We start from the raw sequence: 13,760 nt of genomic DNA, 5'->3' as shown, positions 1-13,760 counted from the left end.
ACAACTAGCATGCATAATATATACGGAATTCACTATGAAACATTTATCGGAGATTTTCTAACATTATTTATATTGTGTTTACCAACTCAATTCACTTTCAACAGACGTTTCAGTTTATGATATCAATCCTTATCACCAAGTTGTATTTACTGAGGATAACATCCATAATGTACATCGCCTTCACTAAGTCACATTTACAGAAGATTTAAATGTTTGATGTATATCTTTATAATGATTAAGTCACATTTATCAGGATAACATCCATGATATATATTGCCTTAACCTGTGCATCTTTTACTGGTTATTTGCTTACGTTGTTTATATTGTCGCAAACAAGACCTTTTTTTTAACTATTAATTTGCATTTGTAATTAAAATCTTTGTAGCAAAGTCATAGTTAACGGGGAATATAACATTAATAACTTATATTTTTTTTTTTTGTGCCTAAATCAAGCATCTGCAATGCATATCGAACCAAACCATTTCATTAAAAAGAAAAAAAGAATCTACTTTTAGTGTCGTCTTAACGTTTAGTGTACAATTCGCAAAAGGCTCTGCTACTTTATACTTGTTATGATTTTATATTTCACTTCTTAAACATACATAAAAATTGATATTTCGTATTCATTCGAAATTTTTCCACGATCGAGATATCTCCACATCCTTTTTTTAAAAACATAAATACATTGTCTTTTTTCTTACTAGTCATGTGAAATTCATTTATATATATTTGAAACCACCCGGCTAGAGTCATATATTTACGAATTTCTAGGATGGCCACCTCTTCCTCTCAGTGTCTCTGCTATTCCGGTGATTTGATGCAGTATTTTTCGCACTAAATTCACCGTTATTTATCATTGGAGAATATATAAAAAAAGACGAAAATTTTGTTTTATAACTGCAAAAGTATGGTAAAGCCAGTTAATGTTTGTAGTTGGATAGGTCCATATTTGACTGAATTTTATTATAGTTTATTACTTAAGAAACCTTATTGCAACGAGCTTATGTAAGTATAAATATATATATAATCGAAATACTTTCAGCTCTTTGTCTCATCATCTCTCTCACCCTCATTAAGTAAACACATCGCTTCTTACTTACGCTAACCATCTCTCTGAAATAACGAAATGAAAGTGACTCTTACACTTTTTGGAAGGAATGAAATCGAACGAATAAAGGAGAGAGAGAGAGAGAGAGAGAGAGAGAGAGAGAGAGAGAGAGAGAGAGAGAGAGAGAGAGAGAGAGAGAGTTGTTGAATGGTAGACAAAAGCATCAACAGGTCTGCCTACTTTCTTGCTGCCTAATTATATTTTTCACTATATAAGGTGACGATAATGTACGTTGGCTGGTCTCAGTGTTTGAGAAAGGAACTTTTACATGGTTGCTCAATTTGCTTAAAATAGCAGTCAAATATGTCCCTCAAGTAACACCTTACCACTTAAAAGAAAGAACAAGTGGATAATGTAGTTCTCAAAATACAAACAAGACGTGATAGTCATTGTTGCAAGATCTTATATAGATTTTATTAATCAAAGTTGATCTGCGTCTAACAAGCGACAACAGTGACCAAGTTTGCTTACAAGTCAATTAAAAGAAGCTCACGTGTTGTTGATAGATTTGCTAGGAGTAGTAGTAAAATTTCCTTCAAACCCTACCTTAACATCTTAAATTAAGAAAGAACACATTGGTTTGATACCTAGGTAAGCATTTAGCCTATCAAGAGATGGGACTCTAAGCTGTAGTGAAGTAAACTAACTCAGGAGATGGAAAACTCTAACAGAACACTTGTGTGCATTCAGTTCGTTGCAAATGTTTGCTATCAGCAAAATGTATGGATGGTTCTAGACAGGCCTTCACAACTGAAGACACATTGTCTGTGTGAGTAATCTAACAATTATGATAATGGTTGCGAGATCATTCTACATCGAATCCGACTGCAGAATCCTCTATATTTTCGTAATAAATAAATGATGGCGGTGGGCTGATAGAATCGTTAGCACACCGGGCAAAATGCTTAGCGTCATTTCGTCCGTCATTACGTTCTGAGTTGAAACTCCGTTGAGGTCGACTTTGTCTTTCTCAGAGTCGATAAAATAAGTACCAGTTGAGCACTGGGGTGGATATAATCGACTTACCGTATCCCTCTTACAACTGCTGGCCTTATAAGAAATCCATACAAACATTAATTTCGTAAAACAATTGTTTGAATTTCATTCGACCCTCTATTCACCATTTTGTTTTTAATTATTCTAAATTCATCTTCGTGAATATTCCCACTGAATTCAATCTTCATCTTGAAATGTATTTTCTGAAAAATTATTTTCTGACAACGTATTTTGCTTCATTACTTCCTTCAGTAGTTCAGCCAAACATCATTTATGAAATGTCTGTTCTATGTTAAAAGGTGTGAGGAACTAACTAGTCACATTCACGAATGACTGTTCAGCTAGACACAGCTTAAAAACGACCATCACCTAATGGCCGATTGTATGTCGGGTCAAACCTGAAGACTTCCAGTTGCATTTTCTACCTGTCTCCATCACTTCTCAACCTGTCATCACTAGACTTACGAAAAAGGTGTAATGATATTGGGCCAGGAGTCTTGGTTTGCTGAACAACTTGCACAATGTACATCATTATTGCGGGCATGATTTGTGCAGAGTAAACCATGTCCTTCAAACATTTATTGCTCTCGTGCAACAAGTGCCACAAGCACAGTTGTTATCAAAATGCAGGATTTGCATGGAGTTATCTTATCTTATATAAGAAGCTACAGCGCCTTATCTGCCTTGGGCCCGTTGAGGGAGTTTGTAAGCGACTTTTTCCAATGACATGCTAATTAACTCATAGCGAAGACCCTGACAGGTGCCACAATTCCGGATCAGAGGAGACCTAGAAACAATAGTGGCTAAGAGGTGGTTTCACTTTCATCAAAACCCTGGAGCTCCCGAACCAGGGTCCCACTACCGGATACAGTTTGAAGTCTTACATACATTATATACTATAAGAATATCGCTTTATTCACTAGACCGGCAAGGACATCATTCAGAGCATCCAAGTTCACATAGGACCTGCTACGATAGCTCTACATCTACTGTCTCAGAAATAGCAGCAAAAGGGACACTTTACTGCTTATAAATGAAAGATTACATTTGACAATCTAGTTCTAGATATTGAAACAGTTTGTATATCTTATGACTAAAATATTTTTGACCGTAGTTCTGATTTGAAAAGGGTTGATCAGGATCAACCCTTTCTACATCAACATTGCTGCAAATGAGTTTGTTTTTTTCAAATGTATATAAAATAAAATAGTGCTGATATAAAAATTATAACAAACAAACGATGCCTGGAAACATTAAAAAAAATATTTATAAAGAATTTACTTTTTATGTATGGAAATATTTTTGTCAAAAATACTAATTGTTATTTTATTATCTAACATCATGTACCATTACTAATGATACTATAGTAGAAAATGTATTTATTTTTAAAGTATCATGACCGAAAATAAGCATAGAACCAATTATCCCCCTCCGTTACTTGCTCTGTCAATTGTTTTCTATCTCCATACAGTAGGAAATGGTAGGACCCAGTATTTTTTAAGGTATGACTCCGGTAATTAATAGGGTACTATCGAAATGTATGCGGAATTCGACCGCTTAAATTAACATCGATTTAAAGCAAGGTGAGCCATCGAATGAACCTCAGCGTGCTCGTCTGATCTGCTTGAAAGTTCCTTTCCTATTGCACTTTGCTTCTTAAGAAATAAAGTACATTATTGATTAAGGTGGTACCAGGCATGCTGTATGAATGAAAAAGAAACAAATGGCGGAAAGAGCAGAACAGGACTTCCTTTGATCCTATTTGTGTTCGATCAGAATTAACTTGGGGCTAAAGAACAACATCTTTAAAATGTGGAATTACTGGGACCACATCACACAGCTGTTAAACACTTCATCCACAATTATTTTGTTTAATACATACATCTTTATACAGCAAACAACAAAAGTCCCTGCATAAACATATCTAATATTAAAATGTATATATATTTTATGGAGGTCGACACGTATCAGTCGCTATTTTTTGTATTCTACCAAAATATGTTATTTTTTTTTTACCTCACGATTAACTGTGAAGACATGGAAAGAAACTAATTTATGGACCTTACAACCATGAATGTGGTATTAACGAATTCAAATATCGACATACCTACACAAGTGTATTCCTACCTGACATTCTTTTCTCATAGCTTTCAGAAAAATGGACACCCTTTTTGAAATTTTCTACAAATGCCCTCAAGAATGGCGCTAATTCTGATTTTATAGGAATTTGTTGTGAAAATTTTTTTCGGAGGTTGTGGAGAAGATTTCTGATAATTCTTAGGGTTTCTGATAATTCATATGATTCATATTTGTTTCCTCATAAATTTCAGAAAAGCGAGAATTTTTTTTATTGAAATTTTCTACAAATATCTTTAAGATTATGTTGATTACGATAATACCGGAATTTAATATATATATAAATTAAAAAAATAGTCGGCGCGCCAGGATATAATAAAGTCAGCGTAGGCACACTCGTGTAAGTATGCCCAAATATCTAATGTTCGGTGCTAATAAAAACAAATCGTTTTATTAAACATTTTCATACAATGCATGTACCTTAAATGAGATCGCAAAACAGATGAGACAAAAATCAAAACAAATATTTGTATAAGCTTTTCCATATATTCATTGACAGAGTCTGAGATCGTATTTTTCTTTATTTATTTTGTTTTTGTCATGTTTTTTTTTATAAGTAATTGTGAAGACTGACGTTATCTAAAAAAAAAGAAAAAAACAAATATCAAGGTACATTGACGTGCTTTATGTAAATGATGTTTTAAAAGAAAATGAAATCATAAACCAAAACAACGATGACTTCTTTGTTATTTCTTCTAGTAATGTTTTGTTTATGAACAAGGCAATTATTATTATTATTATTTGTTATTGTTATTATTATTATTATTATTATTATTGTTCTTATGCAGAAATTTTATTTTTATAACGTGCTTTCACTTCCCTACCGAGCACAGGTCTGTGTGCCTTGAGTATGTGCTGTGATGCTCTTATGGTTACTGTATTGAAAGTGTTTTGCGTAGGATGTGTGCAGTGCCCAGTAGTGCAATTTTCTGTATGTTATATATATTTGCAAGTCCTGGTGTTTTTGTTATGTATTTGTCTGAATATTTTTTTATTATACCTAAGGCACCTACTACGATAGGAATTGTTTCTGTTTTTAGATTCCACATTCGAGTTACCTCTATTTCCAGGTCTTTGTATTTTGAAAGTTTCTCCATTTCTTTTAGGGAAACGTTATCATCTGCTGGTATTGATACGTCAATTAGAAAGCATTTTTTTCCTTCATGATCTTTGACAACTATATCAACTTTATTATTATTATTATTATTATTATTATTATTATTATAGCAGCTGTAGAATTTAGCAGAGAACTAGTAATAGAGAAGACCATAGTAGAAGGAGACCTAGTTAGGAAATTAGTAGAGACACTCAGTAGAGGCATAGCGTCCGACGTGCTGGCAGCGAGATTGGTTTTGATCCAATTCCTCAACACCAAACATGAAGCTTGCATTGTTAGAGATAGATCACGTGCTCTAAAACGGGAGGGAACGAAAAGCGTTCGATGAGCCAGGGTGGCCGAGGCGCAACGTTGTAATAAAACTACAATTCGGTCTTTGAAGGGTCGGGATGGGCGCATACTACACGAGTCGAAGCAAATTTGTGCGGAATTTCAGCGGCACTTTGCTGAACTGTACGGGGTGCGTGGTGGTCCGGAGGCGGAGGTGAACTTAACTTCCTACCTTGATAGTAAGCCGTGACTTTCGGCCAAGGACGTGGTGTTCTACGAAATGCCGATAAGAGCTGAAGATATACGTAACGCGTTGGCTAGTTGCACGAGGGTGAGGTCTCCGAGATTGGATGGTCTGCCCTTCATACATATGCCATACATGTGTCACTCCTGAGCCTATTGTTTCTCAATCTTTTTTTCTATTTCCGGTATACTCATATTCTTTTCAGAATTCGGCGGCACACCTGAACTAAAAATACAGCTAAAAGCGTAGGAAACAAATTATATTCAGGTGACACTGTGGCACACCTAGTACCGTCTCGTGACACACCAGTGTGCCGCGGTATACCGGTTGCAGAGCACTACCTTTCATCAAATATGATGATAACACTGTCATATAGGCGTAGGAGTGGCTGTGTGGTAAGTAGTTTACGTTCCGGGTTCAGTCCCACTGCGTGGCACCTTGGGCAAGTGTCTTCAACTATAGCCTCGAGCCGACCAAGGCCTTGTGAGTGGATTTGGTAGACGGAAACTGAAAGAAGCCCGTCGTATATATGTGTGTGTGTGTGTGTGTGTGTGTGTGTGTGTGTGTGTGTGTGCGCGTTTGTGTGTCTGTGTTTGTACCCCCACCATCGCTTGACAACAGACGTTGGTGTTTTCACGTCCCCGTAAATTAGCGGTTCGGCAAAAAGAGATCGATTGAATAAGTACTAGGCTTACAAAGAATAAGTCCTGGGGTCGATTTGTTCGACTAAAGGTGGTGCTCCAGCATGGCCGCAGTCAAATGACTGTAACAAATAAAAGAATAAAAGAATACCCTTGTTACAGCTCTTCTGATTGCTCCCTCCGCCGCCATCTCATCAACTTCCCTTTTTGAACTCCTGATGTTGGTTTTTCACCTAAGATGCGCGCAGATGGGCGCTGATATGCACTTGTTGCTGACTAGTCTTCATACCACAAAACAGCCACATATTGCTCTCTCCTCTTCCTATTACAAACATCCCGCTTCCTTCTTTTACCAGCACTCTTAAGATCTTGCTTTTCTTGTACCTAGTTTACCTAACCACATCTTCCTGTTTGTATATACAAGGACTCCCTCCCCCGAGTGTGTATGTGTGTGTACGACTATGTCTACTTAATACATATACTAGTGTGTCAAAGTCGCCTTTGTACTAATAATTATTGCTATTCCCTTAAGTTATACCCTCCTCCTCTTATATGTGTGTGTGTGTGTGTGTTTATACATGTTTGTAAATATGTACACACAGCTGTTGTTTAGCTCCGGGTGGTTACTCCTGACCGAGTAAACTCATAAATCGTCATGATGATAGTTTATTTAATTAGTTTATCGATAATGATATTGTCCGAGATACCCTTCTTTTAAGTCAATAGTATATGAATTAAGAGAGACTTAGCTGCTATTTTAAGCAGATCGAGCAAGCCTCCCTATAGATTCTAAACATACTTATGCATCTGTTCGAAGCGTTACACTCACCCCTTCTCTTGTTACACACGAATGTTTTCCACCAGTTTTTATTACCAACCTGAATATATTATAGTAGGATGTATAATAATTTCTACTATAGGCACAAGGCCTGAAATTCGTGCGGAGGGGGTAAGTCGATTTCATGGACCTCAGTGTTTCACCGGTACTTAATTTATCGACCCCGAAAGGATGGAAGTCAAAGTCGACCTCGGCGGAATTTGAACTCAGAGCGTAGTGACAGGCGAAATACCGCTAAGCATTTCGTCCGGTGCGCTAACGATTCTGCCAGCTCGCCGCCTTATGGTAGGATATATAATAAAATAAAATATCGATGCATTGTAAAGCAGAGTAATTTCTGTAACAGCGAAAGCATAAGGATCGAACCCGGTGTACTGCTTTTTAAAAGTTATTACAATCGTAAATAAAACGGGGTGTTTCCAACAAGAAACCGAAACTGTTGTAGGCTTAGGTCTGAGGTTTCCCAGACATGAACACAATTAAGGGTTTTCACTACTTTTCGGTACTGCAAACTAGTTTTTTTTTTCAAGTCTGGATATTTTCTAGTTTATTAGTTTGGGAGTTCTGTGGAAATTACAATTCGATAGTTTTTAATTAAAAAATGATATTACAAGTTGTGCAAACACGTAGAGGCTCCCAGTTATTATAAAAAGGACCAAGACTTATTCGAAGTAATTGCTTAGTTATCTAAAAGAAATCTGGACAGTCCTTGATTATACGGTACCATTTACAGTTTGCATGGTAACTAAACTTCATACCTTATATTTAAAGATCACCAAATATGAACAAACTAAGTATTTTTGTTACAAATATATCTCGACTATTCCAGAGCAAGGCTCCTTTTTACAGTGAACAAAAGCGTGAAATAAGATAGCAATTAGGTTTTATGAAAAATATGCAATGTTGAAATACGAACTTACGAAACCAATTTAACTAAGCATCAAAACAATTTCTTTTCTGAAGCAAAATTGCAAAATTAGTTCTTTTCAAGGATTTCTTTTGTTGTCGGTTTTACTAAAATTCGTAGCCTGGATCGGTTAGGAGAATTTATAAATAAATGACTTCCTTTATCAACTGTTGCAGCTGATTTTGAATCTCATGAACAAAGTGGACGGCACTTATAAAAAATTTCATGTGCCATCATTACTGAAAGAACAAATTGAAGATTTTCTTTTTATTCCTAATGAATAGGATACATAGAGGGGACAAACAAGGACAAACAAAAACATATATGTGGTCTTCAACCTTTTACGAGTGTTCTATCGAATGGGTGTTATGAAAGAACAAATTGAAGACATCAGTAATAGTCAGTTCTCGTTGGACGGGTCAACTTAAATAGAAATAATTCATTTTGAGTGCGAGTATTCCAACGTTCTAACAAACTTTTATGAAGATGAATTTCGTAGTATCAAAGACAACTCTACAAAAAATTTTCGAGACTGTCGTGCAAAAAATCATTGTACTGTGTACTTAGAAATATTAAAACCCTACGAAAGGTTTTTCTAAACGTTTGTCATACTTCTTAATCATTTGCAGTGCACTTTTTTTCAAAATTTGTTTCTTTAATTTGAGATTGTATAAACTGAGAATCAGTGACGCAGACTGCTAAGTTTTTGAGTGCAAAAGCATAGTTGGCGAAGTTTCCATTGATGGAAGGAGGATTTTGGTTCAAAGCAGCAACACTTAAAAATATAATTGGTGAACCTGGAATTCTTTGATTGTTTACAGTAGGGTCCCTAAGCAATCCCAAGGTTCAAAGTAACCAATGAAACGCGAGTTAATGACTTGTAGTCTTTGAGGCGATGTCATCCCTTTTAAGACCAGACGTAGAAATTTGAAGAACAAAACATTCGCTTCTACGATTTACTCCTTGTGAAGCCATACTGAAGTACGACTTAAACAGTTACAAGAATGATAGAAAAATAGGCAAAGAAGAGAATGAAATTTTTGGAAGCATTTAAATTACAAGTTTTAAAAGAGAATACTTCTGAATATCATACTAAATTATCCACTAAATTAGGACCGACTTGCACGTAATCTTTTATTATTTAATAACAATTTAACTCCGCTCCATGCAGTTCAATGTTTCATATGTTCGTCTGTAAATATTTATCCTGTCTCTGAGTTTTAAAATACCGTCCAGTCGCTTTCAAAATGTTTACTAATGTAATCTCGAATTGATGGATGTCTTGTGGATGGGATTTGGGTACTCTGTGGAGGCTCATCCCATATCTTTCTCTCTCTCTCTCTCTCTCTCACTCTCTCTTTCCCTAGCTAGCTAGTTAAAGGCTTGTAGTTTTAGGGAGGGGGCATAGTCTATTGCATTAATCTCATTACGCGTCTAGTACTTACTTTATCGACCCCTGGAGGATGAAAGAGAAAGTCGATCTCGGTGGAATTTTATATGCTCAAATATTGATTTCAAATTTTTTGGCACAAAGTCAAATTTCGAGGGAGAAAATAAGTCGATTACGTCGACCCCCAGTATGCAACTAGTACTTATTTTATCGACCTCGAAGGATGGACTCAGCAGAATTTGAACTCAGAACACGAAGATTGACGAAATGCTACTAAGCATTTTCCCCGGCATGCTAACGATTCTGCCAACTTATACAAATATTCTTTTCTACTCTAGGCTCAAGGCCCGAAATATTGCGGGAGGTGGACAGTCGATTAGATCGACCCCCAGTATGCAACTGGTACTTAATTTATCGACCCCGAAAGGATGAAAGGTAAAGTCGACCTTGGTGGAATTTGATCTCAGAACGTAAAGACAGACGAAATACCGCTAAGCGTTTCGCCCGGCGTTCTAAAGTTTCGGACCGACCAAAGTGGTTCAGGTAGACGGAAACTGAAAGAAGCCCGTCGTATATATATATATATGTGTGTGTGTGTGTGTGTGTGTGTGTGTGTGTGTGTGTGTGTGTCTGTCTGTCTGTACGTGTGTATATTTGTGTGTCTGTTTGTGTCACCCCAATTTCGCGCTTGACAACCGGTATTGGTGTGTTTACGTCCCCATAAATTGGCGTTTCGGCAAAAGGGACCGAGGAAATTAGGACTAGGCTTACAGAGAATGAGTCCTGGGGTCGATTTGCTTAACTAAAGGCTGTGCTCCAGCATGGCTACATTCCAAATACAGAGATAAATAAATAAATAAATAAATAAATAAAATCTATATTCTGGAAGAGTTAAATATACATATATACACGCACATGTATACATATACATACACACATATATATATGTACATATATATACACAAATATATACATATATATATATATATATATATATTATATATATATATATATATATATATATATATATATATATATATATATATATATATATACATTACAATTTCGAGTTTGTCGCCCATAACCTTCTAGACTGGAATTGGTTTAAATACTGATTGTTCTCATTATTAAAGCCTTGATTTTGCAAATTTCTCGCTTTACTGTGCTGGTACCGAATATTTTTTTCTTTTATTAAATCTGAATTTTCATTTTCTATTTATTACGCGTGTGTATGGCTTTATGAGTGTATTAAGTACAATATTAATAAAAGATAAACATTAACTAATTAATCATTCGGCACATTCCAGTAGATTATAAATTTATTCCGAGCAAAAATAATTGACTGTAACTTCGAAGTTTCTCCATAAATTTTCTAAGAGTCAATATACATACAGACTAACGTGTGTGTGTATGTATGTTTATATATAAGTGTGTGTATGTATGTTTGTGTATGTGAGTGTTTGTGTATATGTATGTATGTTTGTATGTATATATATATGTGTGTGTGTGTGTGTGTGTGTGTGTGTGTATGTATCAAGAATTATTTTCACTCATGATCAGGTACAAACGATATTTTCTTTCTGCGTGCGGTAACTTCGATGAGTTCAATAAACATTTGTGATGTGGTTATGAAGAGAAATTTATTTATAGAATTTATTTATATGTATAGACAAGCAATATACATTCACGTAAACGCTACACTCAGTCACTCTGTCTGTCTGTCTCTATATACACACATGCACAGGAACATATACAGTAAACACAACAAAAATAAAACTTTCCTACCGAGCACCGGCGAGGGCATTCGGTGGTTAGGTGACGTGATGGTGAAGTGACAAATGCAACGAACTGATAGTTCGATATGGTTCACAGAAATGAAATAAGAATATTTTTTTCTTATGTCAGGGAGTGTACGGAAGTGAAACGCTAACGAAAGGTCAGGTAAGGAAGAAAGTTAGATCAGTGGTTATGGCAAATGTACCTAATTAGGGAACTCTGTGAGTATTATGGTAATGAATACAAATATTTGTTTTTCTCACGCACTACTGTAGTACATAACATTTTGGTGTCTTGACCTTTTCTGTCTGATCAGAAATATCCTGCAATGGGTGATCATATATGTTGACTTTATGGACGAATGATTGAAAGTGGGTTGGTGAAGTGAAGTTACACACACCCGCACACACATACAGTTGTTTAGAGATGTGGGTTCGTGTCCCATAAGCAGCCTTCAACTTTTTCAGTCCAAAAGATTTTTAACCCAATATATAAACGGTTTTATTTATAGTTTTATCTCCTCAGTTCCACCAACCTAAACGAATAACTCACACACTCAAACGCGCGCACTCATTTCTAATCGAACAACTAAAGTAACTCAAATAGCTGTAGCTAGGATTTGAACGTAGTATGCGGACTATATTCATCGGGATTTATTTCTATCTACGCAGTATGTTTCGTTAATTCATTGCTTTTAAGGCTTTGACTTGGCCGAACCGATACTGTGCCGAATACGCTGCTGATGCTTAATCAGATGAAGGGTCGCTGACTTGGATCCATTACAACTTGGCACCTTCGTCGTCTAGGGTTGCTGTCAGAACGCAAATTGCCGGAAGAGATATCGCTAGACATCCTCACACTTCGATCTAACAATTCCTTTAAATCTACTACTCTGGATTGGACCATTTTTTTTCAACGACCTCAAACTATGACAAAATTGACTTCGGTGGGATTTGAACTCGGCGGACAGAGATTCGGGACAAGTATCGCAAAGCAATCTACACAGTACTCTAACGACTCTCTTAATTCACCGCCTTATGGAAAAGGAAACGGTTAAGAAGCCAACAGATTATATCTTAATTCATGTTAATCATTTGTAAATGATGAAACGCTTCAACAGAATATTTACAAATGATTGAAGGTTATTCTGATGCTGCGACAAAGATTCTCCTGTGAAAGAAAAACACTGAAATAAATTATCCTGCATAGTATATTCTTTTCTAATCTAGGCACGAGGCCCGAAATTTTGGGGGCGAGAGCCAGTCGATTAGATCGACTTCAGTACACAACTGGTTCTTAATTTATCGGCCCGGAAAGGATGAAAGGCAAAGTCGACCTCGGCGAAATTTGAACTCAAAATGTAAAGACAGACGAAATACCGCTATGAATTTCGCCTGGCGTGCTAACGTTTCTTATTTCTTTATTGCTCACAAGAGGCTAAACGCAGAGGGGACAAACAAGGACAGACAAAGGGTTTAAGTCGATTACATGGACTCCAGTGCATAACTGGTACTTAATTTATCGACCCCGAAAGGATGAAAGGCAAAGTCGATCTCGGCGGAATTTGAACTCAGAACGTAACGGCAGAAGAAATACTGCTAAGCATTTCGCCCGGCGTACTAACGTTTCTGCCAGCTCGTCGCTTTATCCTGCATACTATATTAGATATGAAAGAATTATCATCTGTCTGTTTAATTTTCCATGATCTTTACTTGTTTCTGTCATTAGACTACAGCCATACTGAGACCCAACCTTGAAGGGTTTAGTCGAACAATTCAAACCCAGTACTTTTTAAGTCGGATAATCATTCTATCGTTCTCTTTTGCCAAACCGCTTGCTTACGGGGATGTAAAGGAAAGAATACTGGTTGTCAAGTAGCAGGGGATAAAAAACACCCCTTTCCCCCCTCCCTCTCTCTCATACATATACAATTGTTTCCACACAGTTTCCGTCTTTCAAATTTACTCTTACAATGCATTGGTCAGCGCGGGATGACATTAAAAAGCACTTGATCGAAATACAGCACAATAAGATTGAACCCGAAACCACGTGGTTGCTAAGCGAATTTCTCGACACACACACACAAACACACACACGTGTGTGTGAGAGAAAGAGGTTAAGTTGGTTCTTCTTTGGTTGTTTGTTTTCTTTACTCGGGAAGAAATATCTTGTAAGGAATCTATTCAAATTTTTTCCTCGTTAATAAATTAAATAAAGTGCATCATGTAATCTTTATATACTTAATTTGATGTCTTTTTTTTTACATTTCAACTATAAAACAATCTCGTATCTAAGTACGTGTATAGATATGTATTTTTATGCTGAGTTAAACCAATA

Source organism: Octopus bimaculoides, chromosome 6, assembly GCF_046866305.1.
Source record: "Octopus bimaculoides isolate indiv1 chromosome 6, ASM4686630v1, whole genome shotgun sequence".
Lineage (NCBI taxonomy): Eukaryota > Metazoa > Mollusca > Cephalopoda > Octopoda > Octopodidae > Octopus > Octopus bimaculoides.
This window is presented reverse-complemented; position numbering follows the sequence as displayed.